Raw genomic sequence first — 21,351 nt, 5'->3', positions numbered from 1 at the left:
ACTCTGCACCCAGCCATTATGAGGCTCCTTGAGGAAAGATGCAGACGCATGCTTCCCTGGCTGAAAAGAAAAACCATTGAGTCAAACAGAGATTCAAATCCACACCTCACCACGTAACAACTGTAACCTTGGCAAGTCATACAAGTTCAGGGTCCTCATCCTCAGGGACTGTTAGAGTATTAAATCAATAATTAATTTTTTGATCTGGTTTAAAATCATTATGACAGATCAGTAATTCAAAAGCTGTATGAGTCAGGTAAGGAGAAAAGTTATACTTTCTATTATAAATCATTTCTAAATAAGAAATAATCTTACTATTTCTGAACCTCGTATGGTTTTGTATAACTTTTGAACATAAAGTTTTTGATTTAGCAAAATTTACTTCTTGTCAAGATCTCTATTACTAGGTAATACAATTCTGTAGTTTTGAGGGTGATAGCCAGGGAAGAATAAATGTAATAATAACTTCAGAGCTTCCTATTGTGACCCATTGAATTCTTAAGTAACAACATTGCTGTCACTGGATAAAGGACTTTTGAGATGATAATGAAAATGTAATTCTAAATCTGAATAATAAAATTAAATGCCGTTTGCTGATTGAATAGTTGAATCCATGAGAATGCAGACCTATTATCCCTCCTATCTGGGCTGTAGGCTTGGAGGAGGGAGGCAACCACAGACATTTTGAGGAAAAAAAAACAAAAAAAACAAAAAACCTTGAAATAGATTATGGCTGAAATATTTCATACTATAATCCCAATCTCTTCTACTGTGAAGTTTGTCATAGATAAATCATGAAAGCAAAAGTGCCAGTTTTCTTTTCTCCTTATTAAGGAATGTGTTTGCAATGCAGCCAGATTATTCATTAATAATCGTTCATTGGTACCTATTTATAAAGTGCCCGCTCTGTATCAGACACCGTGTCACCTACAGGGATATAACAGTTAACAAAGCTATGTTTTAATTATTGTTGCTGGAGGAGGGTTGAGTTTGCTTTTTAAAAACTTTATTGTGTATGTTTTTTAAAAGAAGGAAAGCAAATGCTTTCTGACTGCTCCATTTCCAAATCCACTGTGCTATCTTTAACTACTTAAGTAGGCCCAGGTTTTTCTCCTCCCATTTCCTGGCTTTCTTCCATCAAAAAAGTAAATTCATTAGCTCAGTAAAACACAGTGATGCAGGCCCAACACTCAAATGAATAGAATATACTGCTGGTCTGATCTCAGTTACAGTGGAACTTCACTACCTTTAAGCAGAAGTAGATGATGCCTATTTAATAGGTGTGTGAGGGTGTTTGTGGGGGAAGACAGAGCAAAGGGGGGTAGTATTTAGTGTTCTCTTAGGCAGGAAACTCCATGACCAGAAGCTGCTAGTTCTTATTTGACTTAAGAAGAAAAAAAAATATATATCATATGCTTAATCATTTCCAGATGATCAAAAGTTTTCTCCTCAGTATTAATTTAATATTAACTCTCATCACATTTGCAAGGATCTTGGAATAATTCATCAAAACCTTCTTCCAAATTCATTCAAATAGCCAACATTTCCCACATCGATTGTGAATTAGTCAGCTCAGGCAGCTGTAACAAAATATCACAGTCTGGGTGGCTTAAATAACAGACATTTATTTCCTCATAGTTCTGAGGGTGGAGGTCCAAGATCAGGGTGTCTGCACCATCTTGGTTGTGTGTGAATTATCTTCATGGCTTGTGGATGGCTGCCTTCTCCTGCATCCTCTGTGGGGGCAAGGAGGAAGAAAGAGTGCTCCCTGGTCTCTCTTATACAGGAATCCCATCAGATCAGGGCCCCGAGCTCATTTAACCTTAATTACTTCTTTCGAAGCCCTGTCTCTAAATACAGTCACATCGTGGATTACAGCGCTTCAATATATGAGTTTGGGGGACATAAACATTCAGTCCATGAGTCATAGATTCCCGTATCACCCACAAAAGAGGGTGAGTTTTTGAAATGGAGGACAGAAAGGAAGCAAAAACAACAGAATGGAGTACTAAAGCTGTGTGCCCTGCATATCATGCAAGTGTCTCCTTGAGCATTCCAGCATCATCACATTGGTTTGCGGGAGTCAAGTCGGTTTTGTAAGTGTCCTGGAGCAGAAGGTTATGATTGCATTAATAACTGCAGAATTTGATTCTGAGGCTATAATCTCATTGGCTTCAACATCACATGCCTCTCTAACTGCTGAGAAAAACGAAGTCTGTGCACCTACAAAGGGAGAAAAGGCCCTAATGGCATCACGCTCGCCTGCACAGAACACTGATTGCAGCAACTTGGAGTTAAATTGCCACCAAAAATCTAGTTAGATCTCTCCTCAGTGACTTGGGGATGTTGATTGCAGAATGGCTGTGAGTGGAATGTTTTCCACTATCAAAGAACAGCAGTGGAGATTAAAAGGGATTGCAGGTTTATTCGTTCTAGCCAGGACATACAGGCAGAATGAAATATCCACAGCAAAGGGATCAAATCAACCTTTTGGCAAGTTTCTTTTGCTTTCTACTCAACAGTATAACTCAAAGTCAAGAGAAAATGCAAAAGGTGAGAAGGCCAAAGGGCTGAGGTAATGGGAAGTCACACTAGCTAATGGCTGTAGATCTTCCAGGTAAAAAAAGACATTTCTCTGGATATCGCTTTCCCTTACAGAGAATGAATCAGCATTTCCATTGGTGACAGATAGAATCTGCCTCATCCAATTAGTGAAATATATGGGCGGAGAGCCAAGTGAATGACCCCATGGCCAGCTAAGGGATGGCCCCCTAGGGTGGAGGTCACAAAGAGTCTATTTGAATAACATATAAGGTGCTGGAAGTATTTTTAAACCAGTACAGGCATACTTTTCATTCGGGACTTTCAAGGCACTACAAAAACGTGACTGGTTGCTTTGGTATTTACAAAGGATTTTATCCAGTGACCCAAATCTCAGCCTCTCTCGATCTTCCAAGCAACCAGAATCATCATACATTATTTGGGAGGGCTGTGAGGAATAATAGGGAAAAGGCCAGGTTTATAAGAAGACATGTGCTTAAAACCATCATTGACACCTACTAACTGTGTGACCCATGGAGAATCACTCTCCCTTCTGGCCTTTAATTCTTACCATGCCGAGGGGTCGTGGGGATTTAATGAGATGATGTAGTTAAAGGGCCTCACACACTGCCCTGGAGTCTATTCTGTAAGGCCCATACTTCCTTCCTGTCAGAAAAGGGATAGCAGACAAATTGACACTAAGATGTTAATACTTTATATATTACCACTCTCAGGAATATTTACTTTTATTAAAAAAAAAAGTGGGGGCGCCTGGGTGGCTCAGTCGTTAAGCATCTGCCTTCGGCTCAGGTCATGATCCCAGGGTCCTGGGATCGAGCCCCGCATCGGGCTCCCTGCTCCACAGGAGGCCTGCTTCTCCCTCTCCCACTCCCCCTGCTTGTGTTCCCTCTCTCGCTGTCTCTCTCTGTCAAATAAATAAATAAAAAATCTTTAAAAAAAAAAAAAGATGACTTGGGTGAAAACAAAGTGAATCATCTCCAGTACTTGAATCAAACAATAGTGATGCTGATATTATTGAAAAGGAGACCATAAGGTTTTCCCAATTCCACTCAAATGATATGCACCCTCTTCTCCTAGGGGAACTCCCAGGCCTGTGTCCCAAAGAAGCCACATCCTGACCTGTGTGTTTAGGCAAAACTGCACAAGGCAGAAAGGCTGTTTCCTACGGACTGTAATTCCTTTCCTTGGTAGCCACCATGTTGCAGAAGCAGAGTGAAGATTCTCTCTCCAGCCTGGGGGTTGGGGGGTGGGATGGGTGGGTGCCATCCCCCATCTTTGGGATAGGAGAGCCCCCTCAGAGGAGAGCAGCAGAGATGACAGCCGAGCACTGGACCCTGCCAAGTCCAGCCCATTATTTGACTCGGGGAACCACAGGCTTAATTAATTGAAAAATAAAGGTTATTGTCAAAGCAAACTAGAATTGAAGGATCTTGGTCAATACTTACTGAATTTCACTTTCCTGGGCTTTTTAGCCTTCCAATATTGCATTGAATCGCACTCTCTTTCACTTATGACCTGTTCCTGAGATAAGTTCAGATTTAACCAGTAACTTAGCAATATTGCAATAAACAAGATCCATTTCTGGAGCAAGAAAGTGAACTGTCTGTTGCTTTTGGAATTCTGCTGTTGCCTCAGAAACAAGAGTTACTTTCTTCTTCTTCATTTTTATGTTTATCCTTCTTTAACACATGTTTAATGGCACTTGATGTCCTGCCTCATTCGCTTCTCACAACAACCCTGGAAAAGGGAGAAGTTGAGAGTTTGTTATCCTGTTTTCACAAATATATAAACTGATGCTCAGAGAGATTGCAAAGGGCAACTCTATTGATCAGTGCTTGAGAGCATTTCCCACCAGGCTGAGTCTCTTAGGATCAAATCCAGGGGGCTGCAGGCAGGGATTTGACAAGGAGCAAATCAGATTATGAGATGCTGGCTGCATATCTGGCATGCACTCGGTGTTCAGTACACACTAGCCTTTATCAACATCACTGGTCGATTATTGCCATTGTGATTATTTCTCCCCATCCCAGGGGGAATCAGCATAAAGCTAAGAAACACTCGAGCCTTTTGAGGCTTGTCTGTATTGATGCTGTTTTTATCATCAGTAATAATCATTTCTTACATTCCTGTGGAGAGCAGGAGTCTAGGTACTGGGAGGATAAAATGATAAAAGATCAGCTCAAGTCCTCAAGGTACCATCCTCCAGCAGGGGGTTGTGTTGCAAGGGTGACCAGGGAGGTCTTAATGCCCAGGAGTAGCACTTAGAGCAGCATGAGTGAGAAATCTTCGAGGAGAGGTGATAACAGAGGACAGGGACTTTGAACTGATCCCAGGAGACCAAGGGCCGCAGAGGGATGTGGAGAAGATGCTGCATACCCCTGAGGGAGGCTCAGAGAGGAGGCCGGGAGTGGTTCTCGGCATCACGGTGGATAAGGTGAAGTAGAAGCAGGCCCACCCCTCCGGACTTTTCTCCAGTGCAGCTGGAGACAATCCTAGTTGTACATGTCACAAATTCTTGGGAACACCAAACCAAAGTTTCTCTTGGTAATGGGGAAACGTGGATTGCTTTGGATTAGGTATCTGGCACTAATTCACAGAGAGGAATTGAACTTAATAAGAAGGTTAGATGAATGTTCGCGCCCACAGAGACACAGTCACTGACATACAATAGGCGTTCAATAAACACCTGAAAGGAAGAGGGAATGAAAGCTAGAAAGAAGAGTGAGGGAAGCTGGAAGTATCCCCCTGCTCTAAGTCAGTCAGCCCATGTTGCTGTACCGAGATTCTGAGGTTGTCATTTCTACTCTCAGGTAGAGCACTAGCTGGACTGACAGCGATATTCCACTGTGCTCAGACTGATGCCCACAGTCCTGATCATGACCCACAAGGCCCCGTGTGAACTAACTTAGGTCAGCCTTTCCTACCTCATCTCCTACCTCCTTTGCTCACTACCCTTCTCTCTGTATATCGGAACTCCCAAGTTCATTCTCACCTTGGGTCATTGGCAGCGCCTGGGAAGCTCTTTCCCTGTGTCTGCACGTGGCTTCTGGTCCTTAAGGTCAGAGTTGAATTTTCATCTCAGAAGAGCCCCTTGGACCATCCAATCATAAGCAGAATCCTCCAGTCACTATGGGCTTCAAAGCACTTTTTATGACCCCCAAGGTGTCCTGGTCATCTGTTTCCTTTTCCATGTGTTTCCCTCTATACCACCACCACTGGCCTATAAGACATCTCAGGGGAGGATCCTTGCTGGCCTTGTTCACAGCTATGTCCGAAATCCCTAGAACAGTTTGCCATGTAGAAATTGCTCAGCAAATATTTGTTTAATGTACAGATGGATACCATCAACAGGACTCTCCTCCCCACCTTTGTCCTCTTCCTCATCTCTCAATTTTTTTTTTAATTTTTCTCTCTCTAAACCACACTTGATTTGAGTATCTCTAAGGAATTCTCTTTTTAAAAAGAGGCTGCCCATCTCTCCCGTGTCATTTCTTCACCTGATCTCATGCCCCCAAATCTAACGCCATCGTATATAAAACCCTGTGATCTCAGGCTGCCTTGACTGTGGCAGTGGAAACATGTCGGGGAGGCCCAGAGGGCCCGTCCATTTTAAGAGCCCTTCTGAGATTTAGAGGAGAAAGGATTCTTTTTTTGGCAACCAGTCTGAGAATTAGGTTATATTCTAAATTAAGTAGGGCAGAATTTTTCATATATGGCCCAGTTCTGTACTTAGAACCACCATGCGCATACACCGCCCCCCACCCCCACGCACACACAATCTTTAAGGATTCAAATTAGTTGGGTTTCACATAATGGCATACACATTTGTTTGCATAAGGCTTTGATGTTAATAAAGTGCTTTCACGGATAGTAACACTTCTTATACCTAGAAGGAGGCAGGAAAGTTGAAAATATCTCCATTTGACAGATGTGGAAAGGAAGGCCCAAAGAGGTTCATGATAACAGCGAAGGTTATACCGCTAGATTGTAATCCTGGCACCTCATCTGGATTCAGCTGTGGGAGTTTCTGGAGAATCATTTAATTGAATCATTTAATTCCTCTCTGGAAAATGAAGGGGTTGATTGATCTCCAAGGCAGTGTTTCTCGAACATCAACATGTCAGCAGATCACCTGGGGTTCTTGTTAAGTTGCAGTCCCAACGCAGTAGGTCTGGACAGGGCTTGCTACTCTGCATCTGTCACAATTATTAACAGCTCCCAAGTAATGCCCAAGTTACTGGTTCATGGACCACACGCCAAAGAATAAGGCATTAGGACTAAATGGAATTTTGATGGACTAAGATTCCCTGACATTCCCAGGCACATGGTAGAATTGGAGAAACACAGCTCTAAAGCACTACAACTCTGAGTCTAAGATGTTCCTCCCAGATGCATCTCTACTTGGGTTGTGATCTTCCAGGAAGTCACTTGGTCTGACAGAGCTGGTTCAAGTGAGGAAGAGTTTAGTGAGGAAGCACGTATTTGGCAAACAAAGGCTTCAAAAACGGAATTTTGATTGCCCCAGAAGTAGGTAGAATTTTTACATATGAGTAAGTGACTAGATATTGTACCCACATCCTTCTGTCTTATCTTTATCTTGGTTTATTTTGGGATGAAGGCAGAGGAAGAGTTATATGGCAGTAGGTAAGTGGCCTAAGGCATAGACAGCCTCCTGTTTTTCCTAGAGCCATGCAAAGCCTGGGGGAAGCACCGAGGCTAACCTGCAGACTTCTTTGTCTCAGCCAGAGTAAGTGTAGAGCATTGTCACAGTGAACAAGACTTTGTGGATTTGCATTTGAAAAGAACATTGTCTGGGCTAATAAAGAGAGAATAAATCACTGTATTTGAGTTATTTCATCATCTAGTGAAACACAAGTAGATTTTCCATTATGTCTTATCTGGACCTGAATCCTCAGTCATTCAGGAATGTCTCATTGTCCACTAGACACAGTGAATGAAATGGACGGAGCTCCTTCCAAGTGGCAGATCAGTCCTTGGTCTAAGGAAATGGAGTTGAAGTCACGTTCAAGTTTTGTCTGTTGAACTCGACAAGATCACAGCCTGGATCAGCATAGACATGGAGCTGTTCCTCCAGATTGCACAGAGTGGCCAAAGGGCCCCTTGCAGGTCCACCACAGTTGAGAAAGATGGAGAATGTTAGATATAGGGTTGGACTGGGGGCCATGGTGGTCTGTCTACACACAGGAATGGAGTTGCATGCTATACCTCTTTTCACACATTTGATCTTAACCGCCAGTGAGTTAGGTCTGATTATTTCCATTTTATAGAACATGGAGGGAACTAAGTCTCAGGTGAAGTAACTGGCCAAGGCATCCCATGGTTCTTTGGATTTACCTTGTTAATTCATTCCTTATCACAGTTACCAGAATCAACACTTTCATCCTTCTCTCTGACATCAGTACTCTTCCTACCACTCCCAAGAATATACCCTTTTCATATTTCATCCTAGGCTGGGCTGCTGTGCAAAATCACCGTAATTTGAGAGAACTGGGGAAACAGTGCCTAGTTGAGCTTGTATAGGACCTGCATGCCTTGCCCTTCTTAGAGAGCTGATTCTGTCTCTTACACAGGCTGTGGAATCAGACACCTAGGGTTCAAATGCCAGCTTTGTAGCTTATTCATTGTATGGCCATTAACAATTTACTTTTCTTCTCTGGGCTCAGTTTTCTCCTCCATGAATGGGATTAATAATCTATCTTGGGACCATTAGGGGGACTAAATGTAAAGTGCATGGAAGAGTCCCTGGCCCATAATGAGCAGTCAGCAACAGAATGAGCATTTAACAAAGAGTCTGTAGTAGGCTGCAAATAAGTTGTAATAAATTGCAGAGCAGGGATTGAACCTCAGCTCTTAATCACTAAAATATTGCCTCTGCCATAAATGGTAGTTCTGGATATTAATAGATGCTCAACATCCATAAGAAAAGACTAAAGCATTGCAGGGTATACACTAGTGTGCATACACACTGATGCTTTCTGAGAGCATTTGTGGCTGAGGCTCCACAAACCAATATCTGGGCAGCCTCTTGTCTTCTGAAGAACAGGGACTAGTATAACACCACAGAATTTATCATCAAATATATTTAATTGGTTCTACTTTAAAGGAAATGTAATAATAAATGCCAGCATAAAGTGACTGAATAGTTATAAGTCGAAACCAAAAAAAATAAAGGCGGTGCCTGTATTGATATATTCTACATGTGTACTTAGGGATTTTATTATTTTCCTAGATGAATTTTTTTTTTTTTAAGATTTTATTTATTTTTATTTGTGAGAGAGAGAGAGTGTGTGGCAGGCAGAAGGAGAAGCAGGCTCCCTGCTGAGCAGGGAACCCAACGCGGGACTCGATCCCAGGATCCTGGGATCATGACCTGAGCCAAAGGCAGACACTTAACTCACTGAGCCACCCAGGCATCCCTATTTTCCTAGATGAATTTCTTTTTTTTTTTTTTTTAAAGATTTTATTTATTTGAGAGGGAGAGAATGAGAGACAGAGAGCATGAGAGGGAGGAGGGTCAGAGGGAGAAGCAAACTCCCTGCCGAGCAGGGAGCCCGATGAGGGACTCGATCCCGGGACTCCAGGATCATAACCTGAGCCGAAGGCAGTCACTTAACCAACTGAGCCACCCAGGCGCCCCCCTAGATGAATTTCTTAATCAAGCACATTGATCCTAATTTGTGGTTGAAATCAACAACCTTGGGCAAAATACATAAGTTCCTGAGGAAGAATTAAATAGCAAGGATTCGCATTCATTATGGACCCGCCATCACTTGGAACAAGTTATTCAACCCTGTCTAATCTCAGTTTCATTATCTGATCACTGTGGATACTAACAGCCCTACCTCATAGAGGTATGGTGCGGACAAACAGAAACATCCAGTGCTTCCCATGCTTTCCATAAAGGGGTAAGCGTTAGAATTGCTTGTGACTCTATTAGCCTTAGGTATGCTTAGGGAATGCGATATTGCAAAGGGTTTGATTTGAAGACTGGATTATTAAGACTTTACTAGCTCAGAGCCCAGGATGGAGTTCTTTCAGTTTCATGAATCCCAGCTGCTTTATCTGGAGGATAAAAGTAGTTTAGCCTGTCTTACAGGTTGGTGAGGAAGGGGGCATGAGATGGCATTTATCACGTGGCTTGTCCAACATCCAAAACAAAATCCTTAATTCTCTCTCTACTCCCCTACCCCTGCAGCAGTGACCAAGGACTGCAGTGAGGGGAGTAAAGTGGGGAGCCAAAACCAGGCATGACTCACCTCTGCCTGAGTATCCACATGTTTGCCCCCTCTCCTCGTGAGGTCTCTTCTTCAATATAACTTCTTCCATGACACTTTGACCCATTATTGCTATAGTGGGTGATGGGGAAACAGCAGTCTTCAAACCCTACTTGCTTTCTTCACAGCACTTGTTACTATAGGACACCATGTTGTATTATGATTTCCCTATGCTAGTTCTTCCCCTGCTAGAATGTAACCTCCATGGAGCCAGGATCCCTGCTTGTTTTGCTCATTCTCTTTCCTCAGTGTCTAAAGCAATACTTGGCACAAAATAGGCCCTCCACACATACATTTTGTTGTTGTTTTCAAATCTGCCTGGGGTCAGATCTGTGTGGACCAAAATAATTCTGGGCTGAAGTCACCAGAGAAATGGCCAAATCTGAATGTTTCAAATGAAGCACAAAAGATCACTAGAGTATTTTTTCTCATATTTTTATATACTGGACAAATAATAAAATCGTCCTGCCTCCTTCTCTGGAACATTTATTCATTCCTGTTTTGTCAGTAAGCTCTGTTTCAAAACTAATAACAATGACATTTTAAATACAAGAATACATAACATTCTTTAAAATAGTTAACCTTTCCTTGTGACATTTCATTGGACGTCTAATTAGCAGTAACATTTTGTTGTTTGCCATCTTAAACGAACAGGTCCTTAAGCCTCAAAAAAAAAACTACCTCACTTTAAATCATCAATCTTCATAATGAGAGAATTTCTGTCTTTTAAAATTCCTCTCCTTTTGTCCTTCTTTCTCCATTCCTTTGACACCAGAATGTTCCATTTGCAACTTTCAGTCTGTGCTAGACTTTCTATTGAGAATATCTCTCTTTTAGAACTTCTGCTTTCAGGTAGTTTTTTGGGCCAATTAGGAAAAGTTCATCGAATTTCTACTTTCATATAGTCAAGGACAAAACTTTGGCAGCCAGTCAAGCAAAGCAGAAATAAGTTCATTACCAAGACAGAAAAAACATTTTCTTGGTATCATACTCACTTTTATTTTATTTTACTAAGAATCTTCCTTTTGAGAAACGCTGTTTTTATTATACATGTTGAATTAGATACATATTATACATATGAATTAGAGAGCATGCAAATAGTTAAAATACTCAAACATTTATTTAGTTCTTTTAGGCTCTCCTATCTAGTCCTTGCAAACCAACTCTACATAGGGAAAGGAGAAATCCAATAATTATGCTTTATTTTAATTTTAAAGGCATTAGTTCATGTAATTTCACAATAATCCTATAGCATAGCACTTTATTTCCTATTTTAAAAGGGGATGGAATGAGGCCACAGTGGTTGAGAAACCTGCTCAATGTTACCAGTCATCAAAGGCTTGGTATTAGAGTCCAGTGTGTCCATCTCTAAGCCATGTTCTTTCCACTGTCTTGCCCTGCCTTCCTACAGCAGGGATTCAGTGGATGTCCACATTTTCTCCTAATGATTAGTCTTTGGTGGAAACAGAACAACATGCACAACAGTAGGCCAAAGGCTGATGAAAGAAATAATGATGAGAACAATCCTCTGGATGGACAGTTGCATCCTGGATAAAGTATTTGCTTAAAAGGAAGTCTCAACTAGGTGATAATCTGGAGAAGTTATTTTCTAAGACATTTGATTCTCCTAAAAAAATGAGCAACAACCTGAACATCCTTTGCAGGAACTGTCTACTTAAGAAATTTATTTCATAAGTTTTATATCTCAAAGGTATAAAAACAAAGATCTGAAGAAAATACTTATCCCATTAATTTCATCAGTCTCTGAGCATGAAAAGCACATCATATTCCTGTTTTTCACCTAAAAATAAAAGTGAAAGCGAATCATGTTCTCAATTGTCAATGTACTTTTTGTGATTTTTTTTGTGCCTGGCACGTTGTAAGATGTTGGGAGCACCTAGATGTTTGAGATATGGCCATTTCCCTCAAGATGCTCACAGGCTGTTGGGGAGTCAGTTATAAGAATAGATAAGTGCAAAACAGTTAAGTGACAATTGAAATACTTGGTCATTATAGAAGTACTGGGCTATGGCACCTCATTCAACCTGGGAAGGATAAGGAGGCTTCCTAGAGGAAATGATAATGGAGCTTTGCTTTGAGGGACAAATGAAAAATCACTGATTGAAAGTAGGAACAGAAGGACATTTTGGGTGGAGAACATTGTAAATCCAGAGGCCCATCATTGTAAAATAGTTGGTGGATGCAGTTGGTGATCTCCATAAAGTGCAAGTCAGGCAGTTATAAGAAACACATCTAGCAGTGGAATGATAAAGGCAGTTTTGCATCTTCATGGAAAAGCATTGCTTCGGGGTTTACATAGGAGGAGACTAAAGCTAGAGACAGGGAGGTAGGTTAGGGTACAATAGCAGGAGTTCAGACATTGATAAAAGCCTGAACCAGACTAGTGGTCATCGATGGGCTGTTAAGGACTGATGGAGACAGTAAGCAACAGATTCTGTCATTATTTCAGAGATAGAATTAGGAGCATTTTATGGTCAGTTGAAAAGTGAGGTTGAGGATGGTCAAAGATGACTCCATATTTATGGGTGATGGTGAGACAGTGGTGCATTTAATTCAGGTAAGAAGAAAAGATGTGTATGCTGTTTAGTGGAGAAGATGCTAGGTTCCAATGTTAACACCTAGCAGTGAGGGAAGCATGGAAAATCTGTGAGGATCCACCCAGCAGACTGTTAGAAGGACAAGTTTCAGCATGGAAATGGCAAATAAGAACATGGAGTTTGGAAGTGATCCCTCCAAGAAATGTGCAGAGTGATGTCAAGGATGACATAATGCATCAAAGCAGTTTTTAAGGGAGAGGAAGTGTAAGAAGGGATGGTGAGAGATTTAGAGTGAGATATAAGAAACCTTAGATTCCAGAATTTCCACAGTGTCAAATGTAATAGAAAAATTCAATAGGTGATCTTCAAATGATTTATCGTATTTGCAGATTAGGAGATAGTAGATGAATATGTAAAGAACAGTTTTGCTAGATGGGTAGGGGGTAAAATCATTTTTCATTGATTAAATGGTAAATGGGCAATGAGAAATTGGAGAAGTAAGAATAAAATAATATTTCAACAAATTTCCACCTGAAGATTAGGAGAAGGATTTGAAGTTCAGCTCTAAGGGCAGGGGTTATCAGAGGCATGATGTCTTTTGTTTATTTTGGGACTGAACTAAGCCAAATGTCAGTAAAGACAGGCAATAGAAATAATGTTCTGCAAAATTGGAGGATATAGGAGAGAGATTTTGTTTCTTTGTTTTGTTTTGTTCCTACGATGAAATGTGAGGTTCCAGAAATCTTGGTAGAAAGGCTTTGATGGGAAGCAAGTCAGAGAAGTTAATGACTGTGAGGAATTTGGTCTGGGGAAGAGTTTAGACCTGGCTGTGTGATAAAAGGCTGGGAGGGCCTAGTTCTGTGCCCAGTGACTAAGGACAGCAGGAGAAAGAGACATGGAAGCATCTTCTTTTAAAGTGGTCACTTAAAGAGGTCATCATTTTGGTGCCTCAGCAGATGGAAGACACAGACAGTGGCAAAGACAAATAAACTTTAACGGTATCAGTGGCAAGCTGTGTATTTAGTGGTGACAAACACAGTGGTAGAAACACTGGCAGGATTGGATTTGGCTTCATGAAATATGACTGACCTCTGAGCCAGCCAACACCTGAAGTCAACACATGGACTTTCATTGGCTCCTCCTTGCCTCATTTCTCCTGATTCAACACCAAACTGTAATTGAGCAGTGAACTCATACTGAAAAATGCATTAGTAAAATCTTTTGTATGAGAAAAATCTAGGGAGCGTTCAACTTAAGCACATCAAAAGCTCCATTTAATATTCAAGGTGACATTTGCATGAGTTCTGTCTCTTTGGAATTTAAAGATGTGTATTTATGAGAAAGCCTATTCATTCTTGGTTAGCTGTTTCTTTTGTTGTGACTTAAAATTGAAAGCCACTGAACAGAATGCAGTTACCTGTTCTAATTTTTAAAAAAATCTTTGCATAATATCTTTGATAAAAAGAAAAAAAAATAGAATTATTTATCTTAAAAAACATTATGGTTAAGACTGTGAATTGAATAAAGATTAAACCTATGTCTTAGCTTTATTAATTGACATAAATAATTGTGGCTTAGTTATTCATCTATGAGATACCTTGGCCAGACTGAAAGCTAGGCTGTAGACAGTGAAGAGTCTCACTGGGTGAAATTCTAACTTTTACTCAAAATCAAGGCCATATGACAATTTTCTAAAGTCTAAAAAATTTGAAAAGGCTTTGGTACTCCCCCCCTTCCATACTGAAAATCAATTCTAAATGATAAAATAAAGGCAAGAATGTTGAATGGCATTCTGATTTTTCTATGGTGATTAAATAAAAGCTTTTTTTCCCTAATTTTGAATATTAAACTCTTCATAAAAACTCTTTAGGGTCACCTTTTGCTAGTGCCTTGATCATGTGCTTATGAGATGATCCCGCACTGAGTAAAGACCTTCCCTACAAGTCATGCAAATGGCTATGCTCTCTAGGCGGGGGTTTCAGCACCAAGTTAGCCTTTGCCTCAAGAAAGGCTTTCTCCCTTTTTTTGTGGTGCCAAAGCTATGCAGCAGAGTAAAGCAGACATCAAGAAAAGGACACCATTTTTCTTCAGCTGATAGATTAGTCCACTGATACATCTGTCTGAGATCATGCCTAGATACTGCTGAGGTCCCAGAGTAGCCCCAGGGAAGACTCGCCAGAATAACTATTATTCATGTTTGTGATGTGCACTCTGTCTTTAATAACTGTGGCTTTATTACTAGCTATTTTTCAGGTATCAGCCTTGGGCTAAATTTTATTTTAACTGTTTTGCTTGGCCTTGGTGGGAAGTAGTGAAGGATTAAAACAAAACAAAAACAAACAAGAAAACAAAAGACACACTTTTCCCTCCAATTGTTTATGGACTAGTTCAGGTCAGAATCATATGCAAATAATATGAGAGAATAAAGAGAGGAGTGGATATAGGTAGGGTATGGGCAATATTGGGGGTGCCTGGCTGACTCAGTTAGAGGAGCATGCGACTCTTGATCTCTGGGTTGTGAGTTTGAGCCCCACATTGGGTGTAGAGATTACTAAAAAAATAAATTTAAGAAAAAAAGATATGGCAATATTGTATGCAATCTGAGTACTGACATTATAAACCTCTACCATGTAGACTGGAATTTCAGGATTGTTTTTGTTCATACCTATTAGAGCATTGGACTTGGAGTAAGTGTTTAATAAATATTTATTGAAGGAGTGAAGATTATTATTAAATGTCTTTATGAGTGATGAAATCTTTAGGACATGACTTTAAAAAAGAAATCTATGTAATCTCAGAATCTGGCACACAAAAGATCCTGGAGGAATGTTTATGAAATGAATGAAGCATTGGAACAATCCTATTCCTTCCTACACTGTGATTGTGTTAGATAACCCTACCTGAGTTGGAGAGGTAGATATTTGTCTGGATAGAAAGAACCAATTTTCGATACTGTTACAGGCTCAGGATCAACTTTATCTTGGGCAGAACCTTTCCCTTTGGTGTCTCATTCTCTTCTATCAGAAGATTATAAGGTATGGTGATCCTCATCATCATTAGTATCATTGCTTGAAAACCTGCGAGGTGCCAGTGTCTGTACTAGACATGTTTTTAAGATAAGTTGATCCTTACAATGACAATTAATCCTTCTATGAGGTGAAAATCATTAACCCCAATTTATAGATAAGAAAACCGTATCCTATGTATTATCAAGGACCTTGCAAGCAAGAAACTTAAGCTTTTGTATTCCAGTTTTCAGGAATATATATGGGAATCATAGCAGCTACCTCATTAGGGTTCTTTTTTTTAAAGATTTTATTTACTACACTGAGCCAGGAGCTGGACATGGGGCTCGATCCCAGGACCTGGGATCATGACCCGAGCCGAAGGCAGATGCTTAACCATCTGAGCCACCCAGGCGCCCCTCATGTTTTCAATTATTAAGAAGCCCTAGAAACAATAGATATTTTAATGTAACACTGTTTAGAATAATAGCTTAAAAATATATGCTGCTGTATTGTTTTTTAGCTTTAAAAATACCCTTTTAAAATATAGATAACCGTGGCATTTTCTATGGCACCAAAACTGCCCAGTTGTACACAACTGATATTAGGACATTCTTACTAACTCCCACACATTTTAATTTAAACTGTAATAAATACTGAAAACAAACAGCTAGAATTCAGTCTCAAATCCTCCTCCAGAAGTCAAAATGCTAGCAAGAAATATTTTTGCCTTCACTTTTTTTCTTTCATTAATAAAGCTACTCCACGAGGTGATTAATCAAGGAAAAACCTTTTTAGTTTTAACCACCTGTCATCATATTTCAAAGAGCTGCAAATAAAAAACATTATGGTCCTCAAAATATTTAAGGTAGGGATAAATAGCCTCAAATTCTCAATATTGTAGTCCCACCACTTACAGGCACCACCACAGCTGCAAAGAAAACAGCAATTTAAATATTTTATGCCCACACGCTTCTTTCTCCTTGTCTGTTCACTAAAATAATCACTCACTTTCTTGGATAAAGGCCATCTAGCCACAGTCCCAAAATAAAACCAGCAAGGCTATCTTAAGAAAAACACAATAAGATTGCATTTTTTATGCTAATTGTTGATTTTATATTTTCTTGTGCTTTGTTTAGAGAGGTGTAAGGACTTATTTTTGGCTCTACAATTATTCCCAATGGCCAAAAGCTACATTATTTCAGCAGGAGAGACTAAGCTGAAAGCATACCTTTCATACCATAACAAGAAATCTAGGAGAAACTCTTCTAAGTTCAGTAATTTCCAGGTAGTTCAGTATGTGGGATTGATTCATGTAGAAACTCAGCTACAAAAATTTCAAATGACCCACGGTTGTGCCTTACTTTACAAAATCTCAAAGCACTAAACTCTGAGCTTACAGAATAAATGACTTAAGAAGTGAATTTTATAAATGGATTTTTCACTTTCCCCAGTAAATGGATTTCTCACTTTCCCCAATGTAAAACACAGACCACAATATATTGAGGTACTTTCAGGAATGCAGCTGAAGTTGTCTTGCAAAGTATATAGGTTTAAAATCACCTCTGTTCCCTTTGTGATGAACAGCAAATCAAAAAGGAAGACAAGCAGATGATGTTATCAACCCATGCATTGTCCAGGCTTTCCATGCCTTCTGCCCCAAAGAGAGGAGGGGAGACAGAACCCCATTGTATTCTTCCTTTACTCTTCTATACTCCTCACCTCTCAAGCTTCCCTTTCTTCACAAAGCACTGCAAAGGCCCCAAAAGGCCAGGCCTTTCTTATGCAAACACCTCAGGTGCTGTGTAGGAAAAAGTTAACATAGAGTCCCAGGACTACTCTCCATAGAAAGGCCTTCTACAGGGTTGAGCCTTGTTTGGCATCTGGGAACTTGGCAGTAGGAAGAGTTCCCTTTATTCCCTAACTGCTAAGAACGGCTCATTGTTCCTAAACTGTATAAAAATAATGGTTTATAGCAAAGACCTCATTTCCTTCTAAGAGTCTGAAATCTCAGTACATCCAACACTAGTGTCTACGTGACCTCCTCCCAATCGAATCCCTGGAGTTGTGTCTTTAATGAGCTTTCCTGGTAGATGACAATTCAGTGCTTTATCACAACTCATTGCTGGGGAAATTAAGTGTGTCCCATATGACACACTCCTGGATGCTTGCACCTGGTTTCCTCTGGACTTTGCCCAAAGTGCCTTTCCCCTTTGTTAATTGTGTTTTGTATGCTTTTATTGTGATAAATCCTAGCCATGAGTACAACTATATGCTGAGTCCTCATCCTCCCAGTGAATCACCAAATCTGGGGGTGTCTTTGGGACTTCCAACACAAGCATCTGTGATATAAAATGTGATTATATAATATATAATAAATTATTCTCTCTTCTATGCATCATAGCATGGTACTAGCTCTGTTCCAATCTAGGATGAACTGAGAAAATAGTCACCAAAATCATTTTTTGTGTTCTGTGGTTCTGATGAGGAGCTCTGGAGGAGAAAGACTCAAAGTACTATAGATGCCCAAATTGTCCCTAAATCTTCCTTATAGATCAAATTTTAAGAGTATGCACAGCTTTCTTCTCAAAGGAAAAATGACAAAAGAAAGAAAAGTTGTGCTGAGTGGTTTTTGGCCAACACTATTCTGCGCTATGAATATCTTAAAGTATGGTAGGTGTGGATATCATGGACTGAATCCATGCAATCATGCTGGAAAGCAGAAATTACTAACCCAGCTGAAAGGTAAAGGAATAGACTTAAAGCATTTATATATATATTCCCTGTCTCTCACGCTAGACTATGAGCTACCAGAAAATAACTCCTTTTTTTCCACATGTGTATTTCCAGTGTCTAGAACAAGCCCTGTTATGCAGTGGAATGAATGAATGCATTAATTAAAAAAAATTAATTTTGAAGTTTCTACAAGATGATAAGAGGTAGAGCTGGGACTCAAACCCATGACTCTACCCCAAAACCAGTACCTTCCCTTATGCTAGGCCTTTCCCTTATATGAGATATTTTTAACATATCTCTTTACTAATGAGGAAATGAGTATAGACACTTGGAAATTGGCCCACGGCCATTCATTGATTCAAAACTTACTTTGACCCACTGTGTGCCAGAATTGTGCTAGGCCATGGGGTATAGGTTGAAAAAAAATGGCAAGAAAAAAAAAAGTATTATTTTTCAATGTAGCAAAATAAACCCTAATTAAATAAAATGTCTAAGGAGGCAATGGAACTAAAGGATTCTTGGCTACATCATCATATAATTAATATTTAGAAGAAATCATAGGCATCCCAAAGTTTGTCTGACATGAAATTTGTGCTCAGACTCTTGGTACAAACATTCAGAGCACTTCCACTTGGCTTTATCAACCCAACGTGCTTCTGGGAGTGACAATGGCATGCAGGTTGTCTAAACCAAAGCAGTGACCTAGAAAAAGTATGAAAACATAACATGGACTGTCTCAGGCTTTCAATCAAATCAAGGTAATTAGGCTCAAAGTGCAAAAGCTTTGTACCTAGTCATTAGCATTAAATGCCCCAATAATTCAAGACGCACATACTCAAAACTCATTAGGGATGTATTAGGCACTTTAATATATCCTAGAGTCAAATGATTGAAATCTAATATGAGAAAAGAATACGTCATGGGTTAAGCACCTGCTATGTACTAGGAGCTATGCAATGAAAATAAGATACAATCTTTGATCTCGAGGAGGAACATGCAGTTGAGTACAGGAAAAGACACCACAAAACTACAAATAATATTGAATATATTGGAGCTTAATTCAGTGCATCTGTGAACTTTGAAAGAAATTTTTAAAAATGCAGTGTTAAAGCTGAGTGAGTCAGATAGGGCTAGACACTGCTTCTATCCATTCTCTTTACTTCCTCAGTAACACAACACCACTTTTAATTGGGGCAGCAATGTGCCTAGAGAAACTATGCCATCATCCAGGCTTTCTTGCCATTAGAGATGGTCTTATGACACAATGGCAAACAATAAGCGACAAGTGGTAGTCTACTGGTCTGCTGCATAGAATTTTCAGATGCACTATTGTTTTCCTAGTTAAAAAGGAGGAGGAGGAACTGACTCAGTTGGTACTCACCTTTCCTCGTTCAACCATTCCCTTCTTTCAGACTGCGATGGAGGTGGGATGTCTGGAGGCATAGTGGCCATCTTTAAGCACAAGAAAGCCATAGATTAACACGACAACCGAGATTAGAAGAAGGCTTAAATTGGACGGCCTATTTCTAAACTGTGTTTTATTGAAATAAACACTTATGTGGTTCAGTCACTATGGTCCACATGAAGCTGAAATCTAATGCTAAATCGTACACCGATGGTTGCCTTGCGTGTAATCTTTTGCTTCATTTAAATTGCTATTCTGAGAAGGTTCCCCCCTACAGCCATTTTAGAGTCACTCTTACACATGATGAACTGAGTATCTGTGGGTGTTTTTGTGATGCTTCTCTACAATGAGGAATGTAGACAACATGCCATGCAGAGGATACTGGCAGTTCAATACCCACTGCAGTGATTCTCATTTCCCAAACAGGAGAAAATGACAAGAAAATGAGAGGAGTAGTGTGGAAATTCACAAGCTGACACAACAGTTGGGTTCCTTGAGTGAACTAGTGAACTTTACATTTGCTTCAAATATCACCATGTAGCTGGTCTGCTCATGCTGTTAACTTTGTGCCAGTATGACTGGAAGTGTTTTCTCTTGCAAGTAAATGATAAAATAAAAATGCAACTTGTGACTGTAGGTAAAGACAAATTTTTAACAAACACACCAGGATTTATGCATGCAAATTATTCCTGGCCTTTAATGAGATGACCTTGAAAAACTGTTCCTGATTTTGATGACACTGATAGAATCTTTTGATAAATTAACCTTTTGAAATTATCTAAAAAGCCGGTTTATAATCCAAGGATGAAAATCCATCTTCTTACTTTGCATTCACACTCTAAAAAAAAAAAAAAATCTTACAAATTCAACTATAGACTATCAAAAACTATACAGCGTTTCTTATCAGAGATAGCTTATATTTTTTACATCAGGAGAATGAAACTTGTCAAATAAATTCTATAAACACTTTTTGAAGAGAAGTTAACACATTTGAAAGAATTCTATATCATGGTCTCTACAAATCTTACAAGAAACATTTCTAAATTGTTTTCTTGGTTAGTTATTCCATATTTTTTATAATAATAGAGTACTTTAGACTGTTTAAGAAATTTTCCATGTATTTCTATTTAATTTTCATAACTAATACCATTTTTACAGATAAAGAAATTGAAATTTAGAGACATTTCAGTAAGTTTACCAAGGTCCCAAAACTAATAGCAGTCACTAAACTAAGTCTAAAATGTGTCTTCTCCATCCAAGTCTACTGTGTTTTTAACCAATATTCTTTTATTTTCTCACATCCCCTAAAATAATTTTGAGCAATTATGTACACTCCTGCACATTTTAAATTGAAGTCTAGAATGTTTTCATCATAACTTTAATTACCATAGTTCTGGATGTTATAATTCCCAGCATACTGCAAATACAGATATTTTAAAATAAAATGTGTTTTTTTGCTTCTCGGCCTTTTGGCTAAGATCAAGTGTAACAAAATGTGTTTCATCCCTCTTTTAAATGTATGAAGTTGAATCTAACTGCTATGGCAAATTGATACCCATCATTCATCCATTATTTTTCTTAAGAGGTAGGAGTGTTTATCTTTTTTTCTTTACTTTTTCTAGAGACATTTATCTAAATATGTACTTTTTATGGTTGAAGCCTTTTATTCATCATGCTATCATATTTCTCTGCAAGAAAAACATGTATATGAAATGTAATTTCATTTTGAAAAAAATTTTCTGACTATAGGGATTCAAAAAAATTAATTCTCAGTTTAGTTGATTAACAAG

The 21,351-nt window shown here is 39.4% G+C and overlaps 1 protein-coding gene and 1 pseudogene across 3 annotated transcripts in view; both read left to right on the top strand.

Moving 5' to 3' along the window:
* KCNIP4 (potassium voltage-gated channel interacting protein 4) overlaps positions 1-21,351 on the top strand; it is a 1,124,788-nt gene that overhangs the window by 934,657 nt on the left and 168,780 nt on the right. The window lies entirely within an intron of this gene.
* LOC123849206 (U2 spliceosomal RNA) lies at positions 21,015-21,163 on the top strand (annotated as a pseudogene).

The sequence above is a fragment of the Mirounga angustirostris genome, unplaced genomic scaffold (genome assembly GCF_029215605.1).
Source record: "Mirounga angustirostris isolate CCGP_5_RB_7025 unplaced genomic scaffold, mMirAng1.0.hap1 SCAF_2, whole genome shotgun sequence".
In the NCBI taxonomy this organism is placed as follows: Eukaryota; Metazoa; Chordata; class Mammalia; order Carnivora; family Phocidae; genus Mirounga; species Mirounga angustirostris.
The sequence above is the reverse complement of the archived record's forward strand: the minus strand, read 5'-3'. Positions and strand labels throughout refer to the sequence as shown.